General features: G+C 41.4%; 1 pseudogene; it reads left to right on the top strand.

Annotated features, from left to right (window-relative positions):
- Window positions 1–8,781: 8,781 nt before the first annotated feature.
- Window positions 8,782–23,392, top strand: LOC122686111 (annotated as a pseudogene).
- The last annotated feature ends 3,673 nt before the right edge of the window (window positions 23,393–27,065 follow it).

The raw sequence follows: 27,065 nt of genomic DNA, 5'->3' as shown, positions 1-27,065 counted from the left end.
ACCCCTCAACTCCCAGTTGCCAGCATCTGAAATAAAGCGTTCTTTTCTTTCCACCAATCTGGCTTGTTTATTGGCTTTGAGTTATGATCAGCCAGACCCTGTGTCTTTCAGGAACAACTGGTGCTAACAAAGGCCAGATATATAGGAGATGTTCCATAAATATATCATCCCATTTTTTAAATCTGTTGTGGCTGTCAGGCAATGAAGACTAATAATTAGACTATGTCTGTTTATATTTATGTATATATTTCTAAAATTGAGTCTTGTGTGTGTGCTCAGTCACTAAGTCATATCCGACTCTGTCACCCCATGGACTGCAGCCCACCAGCCTCCTCTGTCCACAGAATTTCCCAGGCAACAATACTGGAGTGAGTAGCCATTCCCTTCTCCAGGGGATCTTCCCAACCCAAGGATCAAACCTACTTCTCCTATGTCCCTTGCATTGGCAAATGGATTCTTTACCACTAAGCCAACTGGGAAGCCCCCTAACTCTTCCCTCCCCTCCCTTTTTGTTGGAGGACAGAGGGAACTTAAAGTGCCCATCAAACTGAGATGGCATCTTGAGACAGGAAAGCAAGACAGGCAGCTCCATATAATCATGCTTCAGTTTATTATTAATACATGGTACTTACTCACAGGGTGGGATTGGGAGAAAAATAATCCAGAAGCTTTCACAACTGCACTCCACATGGCCAAGGGGCCAATGGGACAATTTTATTGTTAAATTAGGATATGGGGTAGGTGCTCAAAACACGACATGCATTCCTAAGTCAAGATTTATTAATGGGTTACTAATTCATGGGCCCAGTGATTATCAAACAATTCCTATGCACTACAAAGTACTTGGCAACAAAGAAGTGATTCAGTGGACTATACAGTCCTGGGTAGGGTCAGTGGAAAAACAAGAGGACCCCTAGGGGCCCAAGATAGCATCAGTTATGCTAACAGTCATACACATTCCTTACCTGAGAAACTCATTATTGTTGTTGTTTTTATTGTTAGTACTATTAGTTCCATTAAAATATCCCCCTCTTGTTGAAGCATTCCTGGACTCCTTCCTCTAGGGAGCATTAGCCCTATATTCTGTCTGCTATCTGAATACTTCTTACTCTACCCTAGCACGAAATCATTCTGAACATGCTTATTGAAAATCAACTACATACCAAGCAGAACCAACTTAGCGACTAAACTACCACCACCACCACCAGCAGGCAGAAGATGGGTGGTACAGATACAACACAAATAAGATAAGCAGAATCCTTTAGTGGGCTAATGTTTTTGTGTTTTCTTCTCCCACTAAAATGTGAGCTTCTCATTAGGCACAATTATCTTTGTACACCTGGTGCTAAAAGAGGCCTGGTATATAGGAGGTAAACGTATCATCTCATTTTTTAAATATATTATGGCTGTCAGGCAATGAAGACTACTCATTAGAATATGTTTATACTAGTGACTGAACAACTGTTTATATTTATGTATATATTTCCAAAATTGAGTCTTTGGGTGTGTGCTCAGTTGCTAAGTCCTACCTGACTCTGCAAACCCATGGACTGTAGCCTGCCAGGCTCTCTGTCCATGGGATTCTCCAGGTAAGAGTACTGGAGTGGGTTGCCGTTTTCTCCTCTAGGGGTTATGACTCAGGGATCTTGACCCAGGGATCCAATCCATGTCTCAGCCTTCTTTCCACCTCATCTGTTACCTCCCCACCACAGAAATTCTTCATTCCAGTTGAATTTCATATTCTCTTCATCCTGAACACATGCTGGGCTTGCCAAACCTGCACCTAGGCTCCTACTGTTACTTCCACCTGCATTTCCAGGATTGAAATCCTGTCCATTTTTCAAGACGTAACTCAATGTCACACACCCCATAAACCCTTCTGTGATTCTCACAGGATATGAACATTAGCTTGGATGTGACTTTGTATATCTGTGACCTATAATGGTGCTTTTCAGACTGAGCCTCAACACATCATTGGATTATGAAATCAATTTAGTGTGTCACAATCAGAATTTGTAAAATCAAAATTTGTAAAAATGGAATAGTGATTTGTGATCTCCAAAAAACAGGATTTAGCTTCAGGATCAGGGACAAAGTGACAAAGTTCCAGACACTCAAGACTTCATGTGGCAGAAAATTTATTACAGTGAAAAAGACAGAGAAAGCTTCTGACACAGATATCAAAAGGGGGATGGAGAGTGCCCCCTCACTAGCTATATAACTCACTAGCAAGGGAGTTATATACTTTTTCAATTAATTATTAACAGTAAATCAGAAGAGGGTCTCAAGGTTGTAAAGGTCTTACCAGACCCACTCTCACAATATACATTTTAAGATGAGAGGCTTAGTCAGAAGGTTCTTAAGAAGGAGAAACATGCCCTTGAGCAGGATACATTGTTGTTATATAAACCTTCACAGTAATCCAAGTCTATATCCCGAACAGTAATGCTAAAGAAACTGAAGTTGAAAGGTTCTATGAAGATCTACAAGACCTTCTAGAACTAACACCAAAAAAAAAAAAGATGTCCATTTCATCACAGGGGACTGGAATGCAAAAAGTAGGAAGTCAAGAGATACCTGGAATAACAGGCAAATTTGGCCTTGGAGTACAAAATGAAGCAGGGGAAAGGTTAACAGAGTTTTGTCAAGAGAACACACTGATCAGAGCAAACACCCTCTTCCAACAACACAAGAGATGACTCTACACATGTCTTCACCAGATGGTCAATACCAAAATCAGAATGATTATATTCTTTGCAGTCAAAGATGGAGAATCTCTATACAGTCAGCAAAAACAAGGCCGAGAGCTGATTGTGGCTCAGATCATGAATTCCTTATTGCAAAATTCAGACTTAAATTGAAGAAAGTAGGGAAAAACCACTAGACCATTCAGGTATAACCTAAATCAAATCCCTTACGATTATACAGTGGAAGTGACAAATAGATTCGAGGGATTAGATCTGATAGACAGAGTGCCTGAAGAACTACGGACAGAGGTTTGTTTGTGCATGAGGCAGTGATCAAGATCATCCCCAAGAAAAAGAATGCAAAAAGGCAAAATGGCTGTCTGAGGAGGCCTTAAAAATAGCTGAGAAAAGAAGAGAAGCTAAAGGCAAAGGAGAAAGGGAAAGATATATCCATTTGAATGAAGAGTTCCAAAGATAGCAAGGAGAGATGAGAAAGCGCTCCTTGGTGATCAATGCAAAGAAATAGAGGAAAACAATAGAATGGGAAAGACTAGAGATCTTGTCAAGAAAATTAGAGATACCAAGAAAACATTTCATGCAAAGATGGGCAGAATTGGTATGGAGCTAACAGAAGTAGAAGATGTTAAGAAGAGGTGGCAAGAATACACAGAAGAACTATACAAAAAAGATCTTCAGGACCAGGTAACCATGATGGTGTGATCACTCACCTAGAGCCAGACATACTGGAATGCAAAGTCAAGTGGGCCTTTGGAAGCATCACTGTGAACAAAGCTAGTGGAGGTGATGGAATTCCAGCTGAGCTATTTCAAATCCTGAAAGATGATGCTGTGAAAGTGCTGCATTCAATATGCCAGCAAATCCGGAAAACTCAGCAGTGGCCACAGGACTGGAAAAGGGCAGTTTTCATTCCAATCCCAAAGAAGGGCAATGCCAAAGAATGCTCAAACTACCGCGCGATTGCACTCATCTCACAGGCTAGCGAAGTAATGCTCCAAATTCTCCAAGCCAGGCTTCAACAGTTCATGAACCGTGAACTTCCATATGTTCAAGCTGGATTTAGAAAAGGCAGAGGAATCAGAGATCAAATTGCCAGTATCTGTTGGATCATAGAAAAAGCAAGAGAGTTCCAGAAAAACATCTACTTCTGCTTTATTGACTATGCCAAAGCCTTTGACTGTGTGGTCACAGCAAACTGTGGAAAATTCTGAAAGAGATGGGAATACCAGATCACCTGACCTGCCTCCTGAGAAACCTGTATGCAGGTCAAGAAGCAACAGTTAGAACTGGACATGGAAAAACAGACTGGTTCCAAATCAGAAAAGGAGTATGTCAAGGCTGTATATTGTCACCCTGTTTATTTAACTTATATGCAGAGTATCTCATGGGAAATGCCAGACTGGATGAAGCACAAGCTGGAATCAAGATTGCCAGGAGAAATATCAATAACCTCAGAAATACAAATGACACTACCCTTACGGCAGAAATCGAAGAAGAACTAAAAAGCCTCTTGATGAACGTGAAAAAGGAGAGTGAAAGTTAACTTAAAGCTCAACATTCAGAAAACTAAGATCATGGCACCCAGTCCCATCACTTCAAGGCAAATAGATGGGGAAACAATGGAAATAGTGAGAGACTCTATATTTCAGGGCTCTAAAATCACTGTAGATGGTGACTGCAGCCATGACATTTAAATCGCTTGCTCCTTGGAAGAAAAGCTATGACCAATCTAGACAGCATATTAAAAAGCAGAGACATTTCTTTGCCAACAAAGGTCCATCTAGTCAAACCTATGGTTTTTCCAGTAGTCATGTATGGATGTGAGAGTTGAACTATAGAGAAAGCCGAGCACCGGAGAATTGATGCTTTTGAACTGTGGTGTTGGAGAAGACTCTTAAAGAGGCCCTTGGACTGCAAGGAGATCCAACCAGTCAATCCTAAAGGAAATCAGTCCTGAATATTCATTGGAAAGACTGATGCTGAAGCTGAAACTCAATACTTTGGCCACTTGATGGGAAGAACTGACTCATTTGAAAAGACCCTGATGCTGGGGAGATTGAAGGCAGGAGGAGAAGGGGACAACAGAGGATGAGATGGTTGGATGGCATCACGGACTCAATAGACATGAGTTTGAGTAAACTCCAGGAGTTGGTGATGGACAGGGAAGCCTGGCATGCTGCAGTCCATGGGGTCACAAAGAATTGGACCCAACTGAGCAACGGAACTGAACAGAGTTTAAGCCGAGTTTGTTTTGTTGTGTAATCATCAGCTCTGGGCTTAAAGAAAAAAACATCTTTTGTGACTAAGATGCAGGAATGTAGGAAAAAAAAGGTTTGTCCTTTTCTCCTCCTGGGGACCCCTGGCCTCTCTACCAAGGCTATTAACCCTCTCTATAGGAACTATCAGAGAATGTCAAAAGTACCAAAGTAGGTATTATTTTGTGAAACTTTATTTTTAATAATGTGTTTGCATGTATGTGTGTGTGTGTGTGTATGTACTGGGTTGATGTAGAATATGTTTCTTACTGTAGCAGTCAAAAAAGGTGGAAAAACAGCACTGCGATACAAATGCATTATTTCAGTCCTTCTTGCTCTTAGTTGCTGTGGACGAGACAGGGAGCACAAAGTGGCTCCTGAGGGTGGTTTCCACCGAGGCTGAGTAAAGGTCACCTTATTCAGAATCAAAGACTAACACAAAGTAAAAGTTCCTCTGATCTTGAGCCATGGCAAGGGTTATGTTGCTGTAAAGAGGAAAAGCTTGGGGTGGGGCATGTGTGTGGTGGGTAAAAGGGAGGGGAAGAAGTCAGAAGGCAAGAGATGTGCCCTCCCTAATTGGTCAGTAACAGTTTCCCTGAACTTGGAACCCCCATAACCAGTTCCTGCTGGCCCTGTTCTTCGCCCATCAAGCCTCTTTTCCTTGAATTGCAGTGACTTCTGACATGTTTTATGTTAATTCTTTACTGTCCGCAGGAGCTAGATTGGTCTATCTCTTCTTTATTGTCATATAGATATGTCCTTTGCTTATCTGCTTATATTAATTTTCATAGAGTGTGAATTTTTAGACCATGTTCATGGGCAATGCGTTCTAAATTTATTTCAGTGTCTACTTTAGTTGCTCATTGCAAGCAGGTCCTGATAAAGGCTTTTTGATGATGATTATGACTGTGGTGATGTTTATGACACTAGAAATCAAAGGCTCCTTTTTGTAATTTTGGGATACTGCTCCTCTTTCCCACAACTTGGTTTCAAGCTGGGCTTGTCTGAAAGCTTCCAGTGTTCAAGAAGATCAAGAAACCTGGGTTCTTCCTTAAATTCACCAACAATTTCTATGTGATTCTATATGCCTCACTTTCACAATCTTCTGGTGCAAGACAAAAAAAAAGCTCACAGGACTTGAAGGTAGTGGAGAGAGGTAAAGTAAGGAGGTAGAAAATTTTTTTTAAAAAAAGAAAGAAAGTAGATGTGGAAGGACTTTAAAAGTAGGACATAACTGGGGGAGAATGGATTTATGTACATGTATGGCAGAGTCCGTTCACTCTTCACCTGAAACTATCACAACACTGTTAATCGGCTATACCCCAGTACCAAATAAAAAGGTTTTTTTAGGATCCTATCTCAAGTCTACACCTCCTTTCTTTCAGGGCCAGCTCTCTGAAACACTCTTCCTTCTCCCCACAAGCATAACTTTTCTCCCAGGAGTCTCAGATTATTGGTGTGAAGGATGAAGAACCATCCTATGTATCATCTTTTGCAGAGATTCCTCCAATGTCTCCTTTTACCTGATCGTTGCCACTTGCTTCTTCTTTACAGGCCTTCAAAGAGCTAGTTTTCTAAGCCTGGAGCTTCATTTATGTTCCCATTCTGTTGTTTCTAAGAGAAAGACTCAGAGGGAGGAAGTAAGATGCCTAGAATGTCAAAGACTTCTCACTAGAGGAATGTGGTGAAGAAGCAAACGGTGAGCCCCAGAAGCTTCAGAAGACAGGAAAAGAAGGCGAAATAAGCTCCAGGAGAGTGAAACACCTAAAGTTGTAAAACAAAACCTCCAAAATTATCTGAAAAAAAAATAGAATAGCTCATGATCTAATTTCTTAAATCAAGTTTTGAAAAATGGACAGTTTTGATAAAATTAACAAAGTTAAAACCTCCTACATAAAAGACATCTTAAACAAGATTAAAACATAAGTGATAGGGAAATGGGGAGAAGTTATCTGCAACATATATATTTCTAACATACATGTTAGAAAAAGATGGGTATCTGTAAGGGATTCCTACAAACCAACAACAATGACAATAAAAATAGAGATAAACAACCGAATAGAAAAATGGACAAAAGGTATGAATAGACCATTTCCAAGAGAAGAAATAAAAATAACCAATAATACACGTAAAAGACTAGTCTACATCTCTAGTAACTGGGAAAATGCAAACTAAACCAACAATGAGATCCATTTCACATCTATTGGATAGCAATAACCTAAAAATTTGACTTTGCTGAAAAGGTCCGCATGGTCAACCCTCGCTCCTTGGAAGAAAAGCAATAACAAACCTACACAGTGTATTAAAAAGCAGGGATGTTTCTTTGCCTTACAAAGGTCTGTATAGTCAAAGCTATGGTTTTTCCAGTAGTCATGTATGGAAGTGAGAGCTGGACAATAAAAAAGGTTGAGCACCGAAAAATTGATACCTTCAAACTATGGTGCTGAACAAGACTCCTGAGAGTCCCTTTGACAGCAAGGAGATCAAAGCAGTCAATCTTAAAGGATATCAACCCTGAATATTCATTGGAAGGACTGATGCTGAAGCTGAAACTCCAATACTTGGCCACCTGATGGGATGAGCTGACTCATTGGAAAAGACCCAGATGCTGGGAAACATTGAAGACAGGAGGAGAAGGGGATGACAGAGGATAAGCTGGCTGGATGGCACCACCAACTTGATGGACATGAGTTTGAACAGGCTCAAGGAGTTGGTGATGGACAGGGAAGCCTGGCATGCTGCAGTCCCTGGGGTCGCAAAGAGACAGACACGACCGAGAGACTGAACTGAACTGAACTGTGCGTGCTAAGTTGCTTCAGTCATGTCTGACTCATGTCTGACCTTACGGTAGGTAGCCCACCAGACTCCTCTGCCCATGGAATTCTCCAGACAAGAGTACTGGAGTGGGTTGCGATGCCCTTCTCCAGGGGATCTTCCCAACCTAGGGATTAAACCCATGTCCCTTTTGTCTCCTGCATTGGCAGGCAGGTTCTTTACCACAAGTGCCCCATGAAAAGACTTTTGCTCATCCTAGTTGACAGTAATTGCAGCTTGGACTGTCTCTGTATTGCAGCAGTTAATGAACTATAGGGGATATAGTGCATGTTTCCCGGTTTGTGCCCCAGTCCCAAAACTCCGTTGGGTTAACCTTACCATTAAATGCAGTGAAGTGAAACCCAACAACTTTCTATGTCCAATTATGATAAACTGATTGGCCTAGATAAGCTTTGAAAATGTGTCTATGCTATGAGTAGATGATACAGCTTGGTCTAAGGCTTCCAAGAGAAATGTTGAACCAGGAAAAAGAGTGTATGAGAAATGTTTCTGAGTGAGTCTCAGAAGTCGCTAGTGGCAAGCATAAGTGATTTTTATGTACATAGTGAGCACAGAAGCATGGTTAGTGTGGGTAATCAAGAATTGACTCTGTTTTCTAAGGTGTGTCTCCCAAGTGTTATTGTTATGCTAATATTAATAAGGCCCTTAGCAGCCATTTTATTTCTTTAGAATATTAATTATATTCTCTATACATCTATTTTATACAACTAAAATACAATGTGAAAGGTCTGGATACCCTAGTCTAAATTATGTGACGTTGTGCTGGCTTGGTTTTTTTTTTTAGATGGTTCCATATTCCTCATGTCCTATGTAGTTGTTGATAAAGGGGTTTAAGGAATAAAGGATGCAGTGTTCTCTAGTACTATCTTATTCCCCTAGTCTCATGTTCTGTTCATATGTAGTGTGTTACAGAGAAACCCAGACAGACCCAAATCCTCAAAGGCATGTTCCTGCCATCCTATTCAGACTGTCTTACCCCACAGATCATGCAGGCTGTGGCCATTGTGGGCGCCATTATCACGCCACACAATATATACCTGTATTCTGCCTTAGTCAAGGTGAGCTAGACCTATCTTATCTCAGTAGCCTGTGTAATTTCACAGGAATTTTCCTCTAGTAGCAAGTGACACACACTTGGTTTACAACTATTAGAACCATGTAGGAGCAAGACGTATTTCCACAGTTGGACTCCACACAGTTGGACTCTGTTTTTATCACAAAGCTGACCAGAGATAAATGACCCCTTAGAGAAGGGACCAAAGTCCTTCTTAAAGCTCTGATGGGGCACCGTGTCTCCTGTCTTTAAATCTCAGAAGCCTGAGTGGTCTCGTGGAGGTCAGGAGGAAAGAGCCCAACTTGCTTTTACCAGTCAGTCCAACACAATCTTTTGCTGGAAGATTTCAGAGGCCTTTGTAATTAAGGTTATCTCCCTGTTAGGTGTGAAATAAGGTTGTTCTTGCAGGACTGTGGTTCTTTAAGCCACAGTAACTGAGGGCTCAGCAATCACTCAGTCATTTTTTTCTGTTTGGAGATGTGTGATGTCATCAAAGGGTCATGACTTCTTACCTACTCAGAGAACCAGGGTGTAAGCAGAGTCTCACCTTTCATGTGGTCAGTTGTTTGCCCTCTAGGACTTTTAGCTGACTCCAATTTGTGAAATATCACAAGGAAACTTGTTCCAATTAGTCAAAAAATGGCTTTTGCTATTATTTCTCTAGTCCAGACAGGTAGACTGAGCCAATAAACAGGAAATTTGAGACGCCAATAAAGCACTTTTTCATTGACTCCTGCATTGCTCTGTTTCCTTTATCAACATCTGTGTCATCTCAGTGCTTGCTGCTAAGTCGCTGCAGTCGTGTCCGACTCTGTGCAACCCCATAGACAGCCGCCCACCAGGCTCCTTCATCCCCAGGACTCTCCAGGCAAGAACACTGGAGTGGAGTGCCATTTCCTTCTCCAATGCATGAAGGTGAAAAGGGAAAGTGAAGTCGCTCAGTCGTGTCCGACTCTTCGCGACCCCATGGACTGCAGCCCACCAGGCTCGTCCATCCATGGGATTTTCCAGGCAAGAGTACTGGAGTGGGGTGCCATTGCCTGCTCCACTCAGTGCTTGACAGAGCATTTTTTTTTTAAAACCAACGAGCAGGTGGTAAGTAAGTCACGGTCCTGGGTAGTAGTGAATGTGAGGGTAAAGAGGAGACTGAATTGGGGCAGGAAAATGTGACTCAGGGGAAATAGATCTTAGCGCTGCCCATGAAAGCACTGCCCTGGTCACGCTTTACATTCTGGGACTGTGATGAGGCCCGGACCCATCCTTCGCACCTTTGGACCAGGAAGGAGCTTTTCCTCAGACAAAGATTGCTTCCTGCTGTTGTTGGTAGCTTCACATCTGTTTGGCTCTTTTTCATTCCCTTCTCCTTCCTGTTTACCAACTACTGGCTGTTTGCCAGTCTTGCCATTTGGTGATGACAGGTTGGGAGACGTCAACACACAGAAAACAGAATCTGTGGCTAGACAGCCTGTTTTGTCACAGTGAATTCTCTGTCCTGTTGACTCCTGATTGCCAGTCTAGTTTTGATCACTCCTTTGTTTCCCATCATAGGACCTCTGACTCTTGCCTCTGCTTTGACTAAGGGCTCCCTGTTCTGGGTGTCCTCTCATGGTTGAAGCCTTCTTAAGGGCCCTTACTTCCTGTCACCATTTATAATGACCCAGCACTGATGTATTACTCTGCACACTCTAACTCAGGAGAAGTTTTTGATGACCTGGGGGTGTAGAAAAATTATGGAGGAAGAGCTCAAGGACATTGCTGCCATCAGTCCCTGTTCATTGTCTCGCCTGCAGCATCCGTCTCTTAGATGATCTGTCTGTGTGTGTCTGTAGGAGAGATCTTATCTGAGTTCTGACCTCAAAATTAAAATATGTCCCTAAACTGCTTTGGTTCCAGGTTGCAGTCTGTAAAAACAGCGGCAGTTCCCATACATTGTCTCTGACGAAAAGTCAATATTGGCTGTGCACATCTACGAAGGGGTAAAGCTGTTCAGATGTCTTATCTTTGCTCCTGAATCAATATTCTTAGCATGGTATCTGGTCTTTTCCATGGGTTCACTTCAGAGCTCAGCATATTTTCTCTGGAGTGTCATATTTCCAGAGGTTCAGATGCTAGACAGGCCTTTTTCAAAACATGGAAGGGAATAGAAGATCAGCTGAAAAGATGAATTAATTGTATCAGCAATTCCCAAACTTATGTTGAAAGTATACTACTCTACAGGATATTAATTGGGGGTGATTAAAGAAAGCGTTCTTTGTAAAGTGGTCTTTCTTTTATACTTGTTCTCCTCTCCGCCTCTCACTCTTGTGGCTGGAGACTTTATTTATTTATTTAGGCCACTCTGTGTGGCATGTGGGATCTAATTCCCTGACCAGGGATCATCCCATGCCCCCTGCATTGAAAGCATGAAGTCTTAACCACTGAACTACCAGGAAAGTCCCAGGAAAGTGGTCTTTGTTGGGACCTCTGTCCCTTTAATGCCAGTTACACTGTGAACCTCCAAGAGTAGAATAAATAGTATGTAGCATCTCCAGAATTCATTTGCGCTTTATCTCCATTTCTATTACCATCTTCCAGAATACTGTGTTAAGGAATATAATTTGGGAAATGTGTTGTAGACTTTTTTTTAATAGTTAACATGTGAGTTGAGGATAAAGGCTTTAGGAGCCTAAAGAGAAGGGAATAGGCTGAGGAGGAATGGGGGCCCATCGGGCAGAATTTAGGTTGAAAGCCTCTAGTATGAGGTCAGGACCCAAGTCTAGCTTCTGGGACAGTGCTCAGCACAGTGCTTGATAGAGGTGGGTGTGTGGCCAGGAAGACGGACAGGTGACACAGAGAAGTATTTTGGAGTGTTGTCTCAGGTGATCTTTCTCCCTTGCCTCTCCAGGGTGTTGTGCTGGGGTGTTACTTCGGGCCTGCCGCTCTCTATCCGGCCAGTGGGGATCCTGGCTGCGGGGCAGAGTTCCACCATGACAGGGACCTGTTCCAGCCAATTTGTCATGGAGGTACGTGCTGCTGTGACTGGGGTAGACGAGAGGGAGAGGACATTGCCTTTTTGTCCCTTCTTAATCCTGTGCCTTCCTGAACCTCCTCAGACCTTTTTCTGTTTCCTCTTCCAGACATTCATTCTGCTTCTGTGTTTTCTTCCAGGGATTCCTCAACCTAAAATGGTCACACTTTGCTGAGTGAGTCTGACCCGCTCTATTGCCATCATCCCTGCTCTGCTTATTGCCATCTTCCAAGACATGGAGCAACTAACAGGGATGAATGACTTCCTGAATGTTCTTCAGAGCTTACAAGTGAGGAGGGAGCTGGGGAAACTCACATCCTGTTGAGTCAAGCAGAACTCTATATTGCCCATAGGTACCAGGCCTAGTGCTGGGTGAGGGGAAAATTCAGAGGAATAAAGATTTGCAGTGTTAGTCTATGGTGAATGCATTGAAATCCCTGGCATCTGAAAGCTTTTCGAAATAGCTTATTCTTTTCTAAGCCTGTTGAATGGAAATTTTAGCTATAGTTACACATAGAACATAAAATTATTGTTCGTTAATCCAAGCAAACATTAAATATTGTATAGGACACTGTTGGGTTTTATGGAAATTAAGACAGGGCAGATACACATTTTTTAAGGACACCATGAGCAGAACTGATGCAGGTTCATGCTACAGATTTCCACATAACCCTCCAGCATGTTATGATGACAGGAATAATTTCCCCCAGAGTAAATGAGGCAAGGTCTACGGTTCCCTTTTGCTAACAGTGCTGCTCTCTGGGGTATTACAGGAGCTCTGGTCTTATTTTTTATATCTGATCTTACTTTTATATCTGACCTTATTTTTTTCTTTTGCAGCTTCCTTTTGCTCTCGTATCCAGCCTCACGCTTATGAGCTTGCGGCCGGTGATGAGCAAATTTGCCAATGGATTGTGAGTGTACTTCTGTTAGCTCCCAAAGACGTGTGGGGCAGTGGTGTCTGCATCAAACAAGCCAGTCGGAAAATGAGTCATAGGGGAACTATGTGCTTTAAGAGGTGACTGCTAGAGCTGCCCCCTCAATCTCTGACTGAGAAAATAGAGACTGCTGGGGACTTCCCTGGTGGTCCAGTGGTTGAGACTCTGCCTTCCTGTGCAGGGGGTGCCGGTTCTATCTCAGGTCAGGGAACTAAGGTCCCTCATGCCAAAGGTCAAATTAAAAATAAATAAACACAACATCATAAATCAACTACACGTCAATTTTAAAAATCAAAAGAAAATAGAGACTGTGAATGTAACAAAGGAAGACAAAAGCACATTTTTTATTTCTGGGGGAAGCTTTTCAGCTTTTAGTGCTTTAAGTCTTCAACTTCAGCCACTGAAGGTTAAAGTATCTTAAATCCATGTTAAATGATCTTGAGGAGAGAGGCATAAGCTAATATCTTTTAAATACATCTCTAAAGAACGTGGGCTATTTGAAATGACCTGTTGCATCTCTAGAAACTCATGACTTTGTGCAGTTTTAGGGCTTGTTGCATTTTTAGGGACTTATATGATATGGGTTATTTGATAGTGGGTTTTTTCCCCCCTCTTTTTCCCTATCATTGTGTAATTTTGGCTCATTTAATTGAATCTGGGACACAAGAAGCACTTTTCAATTTACTTTGAAATGTTGCTTACTCCTATCTGGTGGCCCCAAAAGACACAGTGTCTTTTTGTCTGTGGACAGATGGGACTATTCCACCAATAATTGTGCTGAGTCTTTTCACAGAGGCTGGAGGATCACAGGTGGTGTCATGATTCTTAACATCTGTTCCATCAACATGTACTTTGTCGTGGTTTATGTCCAGGATGTAGGGCATGTGGTATTGTATGTGGAGGCTGCAGTGGTCAGCGTAGCTTATCTGAGCTTGGTGTTTTACTTGGTAAGTCCAGTTGGGAGGGGGTAGGGGCAGTTGAGGTGTGTCTAACACTCAGAAGAGAAAGGACCCAAAAGAGCACATAGCTATCTGTCTTCAGGTTATTGACACAATTCAGAGGAAATTGTTATATCATCTGTGACTAAAGAATATTTTTAACCATAAATTTTCCCTTGATTCCTCAGTGCTATCATTTTTTTATTTCTGTCACTCTGGTTTCCACTCCTAATAATTCCTAACCAGAGAGTGTAGTATGTTTGAAGAACTCAAAAAAGATCAGCTGTGTAGAAAGTAGAGAGTGGTAAAAGATGGGGTTGGAGAAGGGAGCTGTGTCCTGTGATTTCAAACTTTTGAAGGGCAGCACATGTGGGTTCACAGCCCCGCCCAGCTCTACTACTTAATAGCTGTTCAATGATAACAAGCTAAATAGTGATATTCTCTCATTGAATTATTCTAAAATTGTTTAAAAATGACGGTTATAAAACACAGCTCCATAGAAAAAGAATGCAGAATTATGTATATGTAGATAATCAAAAAAATTGTCAAGTCTAGAGTAAATTATGTAAAAATGATAATAGCAATTGTCTTAGGATGGTGGGATTATGGATATATTCTATTTTCCAGATCTTCTATCGCATTCCTTACATCAGTGAAAAGCCACAATAGCAACAACACATCCACCTCCCTATTCTACACAGGTTTCTCTAAAAAACATAGGGTTGAGGATTAGGGACAGCAGAATTTATACTGTATCTGCTACAAAAAGTGACAAGGCTGGAGGGTGGAAGCCCCCTGCTTATCTTTCCAACACTTACCTAGTTCCCAGGCCAGTATCAGCCACAGGGTAGGTACTTGATTGGGAAAACATTATAGTAAATATTGAAAAATTATGACTTAAATAGATATATCTCTTCTTTTTTCCTCCTCAGTGAACCATGGGCACACTAAGATTATGATGAGCCTATAATATAAGGACTTACTCCAAGGAAACCCAAGTAACTGAGTATAGTCTTGACAGAAATTGTTTTAAAAATTCACTGTAAGGAGTTCCTTACTGGCATAGTGGATAGGATTTTGGGCTTTCACTTCAAAGTCCCAGGTTCAAACCCTGGTTATGGAACTGAGATCTTGCAAGCTAGTTGACAAAGCCAAAAAAAATTTTTTTTTAAGTTTTTTTTAAGATTGCTGTAGAAGGTAAGGGGATCCTTGAGGCAAATTGGTTATGAAGGTACTGAGTTGTTCTCAGTCAACCTGAGGTTATAGACATTGCTGAAGACCCATTTTTAAGGCCCAGGACTGATTTTACACTGAATAACTACTGTTAAGTTCAGGAGACTAGTAGTTCTCAGTCAACCATTCCCCGTATTGAGGAATGGTGTAGGACAGAATAAAAAAAAGGTCTTCAGGGACCTTTCCCAGTCAGAGAAAAGAAGTAACCACAAACCAGTAGGAATAGAGGGAACTGAGTATCAAAATTAATACAACAAAGAGGTTTGCATCTGAGCAGCGCAGTGTGGGCGGTGAGGGGGCTCCAGAGAAGTTGGTGAATGATGACCGTATTTTATCTTTCAGGGTTGGCAATGCTTCATTGCACAGGGCATGTCCTTCCTGGACTCTGGGCGCACACAGTAAGCATCTCTAAAGTCCTGCTGACGGAAGAAGCCACCAGTGGCTATACCATGTAAACACTGTCTGCAGTTACCATCAGAGCCAGTGTGTTTCTGTGGGTGACCCTTTGAACACAGCCAGACGTATGTGCTGTTGCACAGACTGCATTTAGGACTCAACTGTTCATTGGGAGCGACTTTGTTTCATATCTGTTTGAATGATGGTATTACTTTTCTTCCTGAACTCCTAATCTGGGAGCTGGATTAAATAGGATCTTTGAAAACTTGACAAATTCTTTCTTGAAAGAGAAATACCGTATGACATCCCTTATATGTGGAATCTTAAAACAAATGATAAAAATGAACTTAACACCAAAACAGAAAGAGACTCATAGACTTAGAAAACAAACGTGGTTGCCAGGGGAAGGGATAATTCTGGAGTTTGGGAAGGTCATGTAAATACTGCTATATTCAAAACACATAACAAGCAAGGACCTATGTATAACACAAGGAACTCTACTCAATATTATGTAGCAGCCTGGATGGGAGGGGGTTTTGGGGGAGAACAGGAACATGTATATGTATGGTTGAGTCCCTTCACTGTTTCCCTGAAACTACCACAACATTGTTAATCAGCTATACTCTGATACAAAATAAAAAGTTTAGAGTTTGAAAAAATAAAGATATACAGCAAAAAATAAATAAAAGGCTGCAAAATACTTTCCTTATTCATACTCTTAGAATTATTTCAATTATAAAACAATAAAATCTCAACTAGGGTAGTTTGACCCATATTAAATATAAAATTATGAGACAATCTACCTCTGTCAGGTTCATGATTCTTTCAACTTCTTTTCCTTTTAAATTTCTCAGTGGAGGTTAAGAGGTGTGCCACGTTGTGCCTAGTTGCTCAATCATGCCCTACTCTTTGCGACCCCATGCACTGTAGCCCACCAGGCTCCTCCATCCATGGGGATTCTGCAGGCAAGAATAGTGAAGGGGGTTGCCATGCCCTCCTCCAGGGGATCTTCCCAACCCAGGGATGGAGATTAGAAATGGACAATAAAGAAAAGAAAAGAAACATTGAGAAATACACTCTTCCCAGCAGCTCTCCAGATATATGACACTTGGAGGAGAAGGAATTTGGGGAAAAGGGAAGGAGGTGGCAAGGGAGTGGCAAGGATGCCAGGCCTTGGGCAGTTTAGGATCACAGCACTAAGTGAAATAAATTGCTGTTGTTCAGTTGCTCACTCCTGTCCAACTCTTTGCAACCCCAAGGACTGCAGGACCCCGGGCTTCCCTGTCCTTTATTATCTCCCAGGATTGTTGTAAACCAGCTTTTTCACTCTGCTCTTTCACCTTAATCCAGAGGCTCTTTAGCTCCTCCTCACTTTCTGCCATAAGGGTGGTGTCATCTGCATATCTGAGGTTGTTGATATTTCTCCCAGCAATCTCAATTTCAGCTTGTGATTTATTCAGCATGGCATTTCTCATGATGTACTCTACATGGAAGTGAAATAAGCAGGGTGACGATATATAGCCTTGAGGGTACTCCTTTCCCAATTTTGAACCAGTCTGTTGTTCTATGTCTAGTTCTAACTGTTGCTTCTTGACCTGCATACAGGTTTCTCAGGAGGCAGATAAGGTGGTCTGGTAGTCCCATCTCTTTAAGAATTTTCCAGTTTGTAGTGGTCCACACAGTCAAAAGCTTTAGTGTAGTCAATGAAGAGAAGTAGATGTTTTTCTATAATTCCCTTGCTTTTTCTATGATTCAATGGATGTTGGCAATTTGGTTCCTCTGCATTTTCTAAATCCAGCTTGTACATCTGTAAGTTCTCCATTCATATACCACTGCAGCCTAGCTTGCAGGATTTTGAGCATTACCTTGCTAGCATGTGACAGTGTGTGACTGAACATTCTTTGACATTGCCCTTCTTTGGGACTGGAATGAAAACTGACCTTTTCCAGCCTGGCCACTGCTGAGTTTTCCAAATTTGCTGGCATTTGACTGCAGCACTTTGACAGCATCATCTTTAAGGATTTGAAATAGTTCAGCTGAAAAAAAAAAAAAGAAATAGTTCAGCTGGAATTCCATCACCTCCACTAGCTTTGTTCATAGTGATGCTTCCTAAGGCCCACTTGACTTCACACTCCAGGACGTCTGGCTCTAGGTGAGTGATCACACCATCATGGCTATCCCAGTCATTAACATCTTTTTGTATAGTTCTTCTGTGTATTCTTGTCACCTCTTAATATCCTCTTCTTTTGTTAGGTCCATACTGTTTCTGTACTTCATTGTGCCCATTTTTGCGTGAAATGTTCCCTTGGTATCAGGTTGGTATCAACCTGAGGTTATAGACATTGCTGAAGACCCATTTTTAAGGCCCAGGACTGATTTTACACTGAATAACTACTGTTAAGTTCAGGAGACTAGTAGTTCTCAGTCAATCATTCCCCGTATTGAGGAATGGTGTAGGACAGAATAAAAAAAAAGGTCTTCAGGGACCTTTCCCAGTCAGAGAAAAGAAGTAACCACAAACCAGTAGGAATAGAGGGAACTGAGTATCAAAATTAATACATATTCTTATATTCTTATATTTAATATGGATCAAAACCCCATAATTGAGATTAAATAGAAATTAAGAAGAGGTGGCAAGAATACACAGGAAAACTATAAAAAAAGATCGTAAGTACCCAGATAACCGCAATGGTGTGATCACTTACCTAGAGCCACACATCCTGAAGTCGACTGGGCATTACTACAAACAAAGCTAGTCGAGGTGATGGAATTTCAGCTGAACTATTTCAAATCATAAAAGATGATGCTGTTAAAGTGCTGCATTCAATATGCCAGCAAATTTGGAGAGGCCACAGGACTGGAAAACATCAGTTTTCAATCTAATCCCAAAGACTAGCAATGCCAAAGAATGTTCAAACCACCACACAACTGCACTCATTTCACATGCTAGCAAGGCGCTCAAAATCCTTCAAGCTAGGCCTCAGCAGTACATGAACCAAGAATTTCCAGATGTACAAACTGGATTTAGAAAATGCAGAGGAAAAAAAAAAAAGAAAATGCAGAGAAACCAGAGATCAAACTGCCAACATTAGTTGGATCATAGAAAAAGCAAAGGGATTCCAGAAAAACATCTATTTCTCTTCATTAACTATGCTAAAGCCTTTGACTGTGTAGACCACAACAAACTGGAAAATTCTTGAAGAGACAATAAAACCAGACCACCTTACCTGCCTCCTGAGAAACTTGTATGCAAGATGCAACAGTTAGAACTAGACATGGAACACAACAGACTGGATCAAAATTGGGAAAGGAGTACCTCAAGGCTATATATTGTCACCTTGCTTATTTAACTTTCAGGTAGAATACATCATGCGAAATGCCAGGCTGAATGAATCACAAGCTGGAATTGAGATTGCTGGGAGAAATATCAATAATCTCAGATATGCAGATGACACCACCCTTATAGCAGAAAGTGAGGAGGAGCTAAAGAGCCTCTGGATTAAGGTGAAAGAGCAAAGTGAAAAAGCTGACTTAAAACTCAACATTCAAAAGACTAAGATTATGGGGTCTAGTCCTATCACTTCACAGCAAATAGATAGGGAAAACATGGAAACAGTGACAGACTTTATTTCTTGGGCTCCAAAATCACCGTGGACGGTGACTGCAGTGATGAAATTAAAAGACGCTTGCTCCTTGGAAGAAATACTATGACAAGCCTACACAGCATATTAAAAAGCAGACACATCACTTTGCCTACAGAGTTCTGTATAGGCAAAGTATGCATTTTCCAGTAGTCCTGTCTGGATGTGAGAGTTGGACCATAAAGAAGGCTGAGCACCAAAGAATTGATGCTTTGGTACTGTGGTGCTAGAGAAGACTCTTGAGAGTCCCTTGGAGTGCAAGGAGATCAAACCAGTTGATCCTAAAGGAAATCAACCCTGAATTCTCACTGGAAGGGCTTATGCTGAAGCTGAAGCTCCAATACTTTGGCCACCTGATTCAAAGAGCTGACTCTTTGGAAAAGACCCTGATCTGCAAAAGGCTGAGGGCAGGAGGAGAAGGTGGCAACAGAGGATGGCATCATTGCCTCAATGGACATGAGTTTGAGCAAACTCAGGGAGATAGTTAAGGACAGGAAAGCCTGGCATGCTGTGGTCCAGGTTGCAAAGAGTCGGACATGACTGAGCAACTAAACAGCAACAATAGTTAAAATAACTCAAAAAGAATATGCATAAGTACTTTGCAGCCTTTTATTTATTTTTTGCTGTATATTTTTATTTCATTTTTCAAACTTTAAACTTCTAATTTTGTATCAGGATTTAGCCAATTAACAATGTTGTGGTATTTTCAGTTAAACAGTGAGGGGACTCAGCCATACACATACATGTATCCATTCTCCCCCAAACCCCTGTCCCATCCAGGCTGCCATGTAACATTGAGCAGAGTTCTATATGCTATACAGGAGGTCCTTGTCATTTATTCATTTTGAATATAGCAGTGTGTACATGATCTTCCCAAACTCCCTTACTATCCCCTCCCCTGGCAATGACAGTTTTCTAAATCTGTGAGTCTCAGATTTCTGTTTCGTAACTAAGTTCATTTGTATTATTTCTTTTTAGATTCCATGTATAAGGGATGTCATACGATATTCTCTTTCTCTGTCTGAAACTTACTTCACTCAGTATGACACTTTCTAGGTCCATCCATGTCTGCAAATGGAATTATCTCATCCTTTTTAATGGCTTTCTCAGCCTTTTAAAACCATTATCTTGTGATAAAAAAATTCACATACCTACTCTCTAAGTTGTATTATGAAACATTAATTGCATTTTCCAAATACTTTTAACATGTAGTCAGTCTTGTTAAGAATCATGCATGAGGATTATCTCTATTAAAGATAAAACAAGCTGACCCTGGGACAGCAAAAGAGTTCAGTGTTGTTTGAGAGCAGCAGATGTCAAGTTGTCAAAGATCCTACTTAATCCAGTCCCCAGATGAGAAGTTTAGGAAGAAAAATAGAGCCATCTTTCAAACAAATATGAAACAAAGTCTTTCCCAACAAACAGTTGAGTCCTAAATGCAGCCTGTGCAATAGCACATACGTTTGGCTATGTTCACACAGTAAACCATAGAAACACGCTGGCCCTGATGGTACCTGTGGACAGTGTTGACTTAGTATAGTGGCTTCTTTGGTCTCCAGGACTTTGGAGCTGTTTACCATGCGCCCAGAGTCCAGGAAGGACACGCCCAGTGCAATGAAACATTGTCAACTGTAAAAGAGAAAATATGGTCATCATTCACCAACCTCTCTGGAGAGTCCTCTTATCCCCCTCATCGCCCACACTGTGCTGCTCAGATGCAAACCTCTTTGTCGTATTAATTTTGATACTCAGCTCCAGCTGTTCCTACTGCTTTGTGTTTTTTTCCTTTATCTGTCTGGGGGAGGTCCTTGAAGACCACTTTTTTTCAGTCTTACACCATTCCTCACAATACGGGGAACAACTGACTGGCTAAGAACAGCTGTGATAGTATTCTGAACTAAAGAGTAGTAATTCATTCTAGAATCAGTCCTGGGCCTTAAAAATGGGTCTTCAACAATTTCTATGGCCTCAGGCTGACTGAGAACAACTCAGCACCTTCATAACCAATTTGCATAAAGGAAGGATCCCCTTAACTTCTATAGCAACTTTTTTAAAATTTTTTGGCATGCCACCTACTTTGTAGGATCTCCGTTCCCTGACCATGGACTGAACCTGGGACTTTGAAGCAAAAGTCTGAAATCCTAACCACTAGGCTACCAGAAGCTGTCCTAGAGAAAACTGTTAAAACAATTTCTGTCAAGGTCATACTCAGTTACTTGGGTTTCCTAGATTGAGGGCAGGAGGAGAAGGGAGCAACAGAGGATGAGATGGTTGGATGGCGTCATCAACTCAACGGACATGAGTTTGAGCAAACTCCAGGAGATAGGGAAGGACAGGGAAGCCTGGCATGCTGCAGTCCACGGGGTTCCAAAGAGTTGGACACAACCTAGCAACCAAACAACTGCCTCTATATTATAGGGTCAGTTTAATCTAAGTCTACCCATGGTTTACTGGGCAAGAAAAAAGAAGAGATATGTCTATCCAAGACATAATTTCTCAACATTCACTAAAATGTTTTCCCAATAAGTATCTACCCTGTGTCAGACACTGACATGGGGACTAGGTAAGTGTTATAAAGACAAGAAGGGGATTTCCACCCTCCAGCCTTGCCATTCTCTGTAGCAGATACGGTATAAATTCTGCTGTCCCTAATCCTCAATCCTATGTTTTTTAGAGAAATCTGTGTAGAATAGGGAGATGGATGTGTTGTTGCTATCGCTGCTCTTCATTGATATAAGTAATGTTACAGAGAGATGGAAAATAGAGAAAAGAATATCCACAATCCCATCATCGAAGGCAACTACTATCAATATTTTTATATAATTTACTCTAGACTTTTGAAAATTTTTTTATTATCTAGGTATACATAATTCCGTATTCTTTTTCTATGTAGCTTGTTTTATAACCATCATTCTTTAATAATTTTAGAATAATTCAACAAGAGATTATCACTATTTACTTATGTTTTCATTGGACAGCTATTAAGTAGTAAAGTTGGGCAGGGCTGTGAACCCACATGCACTGCCCTCCAAAGATTTGAAATCACAAGACACAGCTGCATTCTCCAACCCCATCTCGTAATACTCTCTATTTTCTACATGGCTGATCTTCTTTGAGTTCTTCAAACATACTTTCTTGTTAGGAATTATTAGGAATGGAAACCAGACAGAGTGACAGAAAGAAAAATGAAAGCTCTTAGGAACCAGGGAAAATTTATGGCTAAAAATATTCTTTAGTCACAGCTGGTTTAATGATTTCATGTAAATTGTGTCAATAACCTGAAGGTAGATTGCTATGTGCTCTTTTGGGTCCTTTCTCTTCTGAGCATTAGCCCCACGTCAACCACCCCTGCCTCTTCCCAACTGAACTTACCAAGTAAAACACAAAGCTCAGATAAGCTACGCTGACCACTGCAGCCACCACATACAATGCCACATGCCCTAGATTCTGGACATAAACCACGACAAAGTACATGCTGATGGAACAGATGATAAGGACCACAATACCAGCTACAATCCCCAAGCCTCTGTCAAAGAATCAGCATAATTATTGGTGGACTAGTCTAACCTGTCCACAAACAGAAAAAGATACTGTGTCATTGGGATCACAGGACAAGAGTAAGCAGCATTTCAAAATAAAATGAAAAGTGCTTCTTATGTCCCAAATTAGATTAACTGAGCAAAAATTACACAATGATAGGGAAAAAGAAGAAGAAAAAAAATCAAATAATCTGTATTATTGAAGTCCCTAAAAATGCAACAAGCCCTACAAGTGAAAAAATCATGAGTCCCTAGAGATGCAACAAGTCATTTCAAATACTCCATGTCCTTTAGAGATGTATATAAAAAGTATATTGGCTTATGCCTCTCTCATCAAGATCATTTAACATGGATTTAAGATACTTTAACCTTCAGTGGCTGAAGTTGAAGAGTTAAAGCACTAAAAGCTGAAAAAGTTTCCCCAGAAACAAAAAAAGTGCTTCCCTTCCTTTGTTACACTCACCATCTCTATTTCTTTCTTTAATTTTTTAAAATTGACATATAGTTGATTTACGATGTTGTGTTTATTTATTTTTAATTTTTGGTCACATCCTGTGGCAACTGGGACCTTAGTTCCCTGACCTGGGATCCAACCGGCACCCCCTACACTGGAAGGCAGAGTCTCAACCACTGGACCACCAGGGAAGTCCCCAGCAGTCTCTCTTTTCTAAGTTAGAGATTGAGCGGGCAGTTCTAGCAATCACCTCTTAAAGCACATAGCTCTCCTATGACTTATTTTCTGACTGGCCTGTTTGTTGCAGATACCATTGCCCCACACTGTTGCAGATTGGCAGAGCAGAGACCAGAACTTGCCCCATGACTTGAGGGTGCGGCAAACTGCACCCTCGTGATTGTCCTAAAAAGCACACCTAATGGACATACCTGGGGCTGGACTTGCTCTCTGCTCCGCCTCACTGCCTGCCCCTGCATCCATCCCCATGGAAACAAAACAAGATGTTCCTGAAGAACAGCAGGGCCTTAACTTTACTCCCTCTTTATGGTGTGCTGATCAAACTCCCTATTCCCTCATGATCTCAATGATATTAAGAATGCTCTTAATGATATTAAGAAGAGGTGGCAAGAACACACAGAAGAACTATACAAAAAAGATCTTCACGACCCAGATAATCACGATGGTGTGATCACTCACCTAGAGCCAGACATCCTGGAATGTGAAGTCAAGTGGGCCTTAGGAAGCATCACTACAAACAAAGCTAGTGGAAGTGATGGAATTCCAGTTGAACTATTTCAAATCCTAAAAAATGATGCTGTCAAAATGCTGCAGTCAATATGCCAGCAAATTTGGAAAACTCAGCAGTGGCCACAGGACTGGAAAAGGTCAGTTTTCATTCCAATCCCAAAGAAGGCAATACCAAAGAATGCTCAAACTATCACACAATTGCACTCATCTCACACACTGGTAAAGTAATGCTTAAAATTCTCCAAGCCAGGCTTCAGCAATACATGAAACATGAACTGCCAGATGTTCAAACTGGATTTAGAAAAGGCAGAGGAACCAGAGATCAAATTACCAACATCCAAAGGGCCATTGAAAAAGCAAGAGAGTTCCAGAAAAAGATCTACTTCTGCTCTGACTATGCCAAAGTCTTTGACTGTAAATCTGTATGCAGGTCAGGAAGCAACAGTTAGAACTGGACATGGACCAACAGACTGGTTCCAAATTAGGAAAGGAGTACCTCAAGGCTGTATATTGTCACCCTGCTTATTTAACTTATATGCAAAGTACATCATGAGAAACGCTGGGCTGGATGAAGCACAAGCTGGAATCAAGATTGCCAGGAGAAATATCAATAACCTCAGATATGCAGATGACACCACCCTTATGGCAGAAAGTGAAGAACTAAAGAGCCTCTTGATGAAAGTAAAAGAGGAGAGTGAAAAATTTTGCTTAAAACTCAACATTCAGAAAACTAAGATGATGGCATCTGGTCCCATCACTTCATGGCAAATAGATGGGGAGACAGTGGAAACAGTGAGAGACTTTATTTATTTGGCTCCAAAATCACTGCAGATGGTGACCACACCCATGAAATTAAAAGATGCTTGCTCCTTGGAAGAAAAGTTATAACCAACCGAGGCAGCATATTAAAAAGCAGAGACATTACTTGGCCAACAAAGGTCTGTCTAGTCAAAGCTATGGTTTCTCCAGTAGTCATGTATGGATGTGAGAGTTGGACTATAAAGAAAACTGAGTGCCAAAGAATTGATGCTTTTGAACTGTGGTATTGGAGAAGACTCTTGGGAGTCCCTCAGACTGCAAGGAGATCCAACCTGTCCATCCTAAAGGAAATCAGTCCTGAATATTCATTGGAAGGACTGATGCTGAAGCTGAAACTACAATACTATGGCCACCTAATGTGAAGAGCTGACTCATTTGAAAAGACCCTGATGCTGGGAAAGATTGAAGGCAGGAGAAGAAGGTGATGACAGAGGATGAGATGGTTGGATGGCACACAATGGACATGTGTTTGAGTAACCTCCAGGAGTTGGTGATGGACAGGGAGGCCTGGCGTGCTACAGTTCATGGTGTCGCAAAGAGTCAGGCATGACGAAGCAACTGAATTGAATGATCTCATGTAACTTCTGCCAATAAAAGTGTGGGCTGAAAAGAGCCATTTTGTCTTCCTGCCATGGAGCAGGAGGGCCCCCTGACTCCCAGCTTGCCAAATTATATATGTCTCTCTTTTCATTACGCGCTCGTCCCTGTTTCAGCTCTTTATTCCCAGCTGTGCTGGACTCGGCACCACACATCTTAAGAAGTACGCTCACAATCCATTTGGCAAATTCGCTCATCACCAGCCACAAGCTCGCAAATGTGAGGATGGGTATGAGCGCAAAGGGAAGGGGCAAAAGAAAAAACTAAGATCAATTGGGCTATGGGGCATCCTTGTAACACCCCAGCAAGCAGCACTGTTAGCAAAAGGGAACCAGGGACCCTGCCTCATCTACTCCGTTGATGATAAAGTAAACAAAGAGAACAATGCAGGATTCATCTGTTTCCACAGACTGCAACTCCTCTCCTAACCCTCGCCAAGGCTGTTCTTTGTTCAGATGACCAACCTGGGACCAGGGAGTCTAGTCTGGAAAGTCCTAGAAATTCTAGTCATTTTCGACCTAGGAATTCCTGCAAAACTTCCTGGACACTAGTCTTTCCTACATCCTTATTCCTTTAAAATTGGCTCAGTGCTGAATTTGGGTTTTGTTAACACACACTGTCTTTTTTAATAAAAGGACAAAAATTTTGTTTAAAAAGCTAATGAAAAAGAGACAAACAGCTAATGATCAGCCTGTTGTAATACTTGCCTCATAGCCAAACACGAGGGCCGTAATAGTTATGAGAAAACCAAAAAATGCTTCTAGCTTCTGCAAACCTAAAGGGAAGAATGTAGCAGTGAGTTCACAGAAGGCAGATTTCCCCGTAAGCCACATGATGGAACTTTGAGTGACCCCTCTGTTCCCACTGTCCTTACCATATTTGTCCAAAAAGAAAAACATAAGGGTATCTGCAATGGTGATAAGAACTCCATCCCATAGAGAATTCCTAGGTCAGAGATTAAAAAGGGAGATTAAAGAAAAGAATAGAAACATTAAGAAAAAGACTCTCTTCCCAACAACTCTCTAGATATATGACCCTTGGAGGAGCAAGGACCTGAGGAAAAGGGAACAGTGGTAAGGAGGCCAGGCCTTGGGTGTTTTAGGATCACAGCACTAAGTAAAGTAATACATTCATTCAAACTTTATCTACTATTACAGACATTCGGGACACAAAGCTGTAAAGTATGGGTCTTATCTCTCAAGGAGTTCACTTGACAAGTGGGATAAGCTGACATACAAATTAATTATAATATACATTGCCATACACTGGATAACCCAGTATGCACGACCAAACATGAGAACATGGGAGATAAAGAGCCTACATCTGCCAGAAGAGAAGAAGGTGGTTCCAGAGTGGTTAAATGGAAAAAATAATACTTGAGTTGAATTTTGAAAATTGGGGTACACCTGAGTTTTTGTTTTTATGTTGTTGTTGTTTAGTTGATAAGTCATGTCCAACTCTTTGGTGACCCCATGGACTATAGCCCACCAGGCTCCTCTGTCCATAGGATTTCCCAGGCAGGAATACTGGAGTGGGTTGCCATTTCTGTCTCCAGGGGATTGTCCCGACCCAGGGATTGAACCTGCATCTCCTGCTTGGCAGGCAGATTCTTTACCACTGAGCCACCTGGGAAGGACTTTTGTTTTTATACTTGCTTTGAAATCTCGCAAAACATTGATTACTTTCTAGAGAAAAAACCCCTGATCTTCCTAAAGACAGGAGATTGATGGCAATAGCTGAGCCAATAACTTCTTGTATATCTACACCAATGATAGCCAGCTCTACCATCAGCCACAGAAGGATTTGTGGAACCTAAACATCAAACAGCAGAAAGACATGGTTCTAGTTAATCATTTCTAAGAATTTCCCCCATAGTTTGGTATTCACATTTTGTCAGTGATCCAATA

Source organism: Cervus elaphus, chromosome 3, assembly GCF_910594005.1.
Source record: "Cervus elaphus chromosome 3, mCerEla1.1, whole genome shotgun sequence".
Classification (NCBI taxonomy): Eukaryota; Metazoa; Chordata; class Mammalia; order Artiodactyla; family Cervidae; genus Cervus; species Cervus elaphus.
Note: the sequence above shows the minus strand (reverse complement) of the source record. Positions and strands in the feature narration are given on the sequence as shown.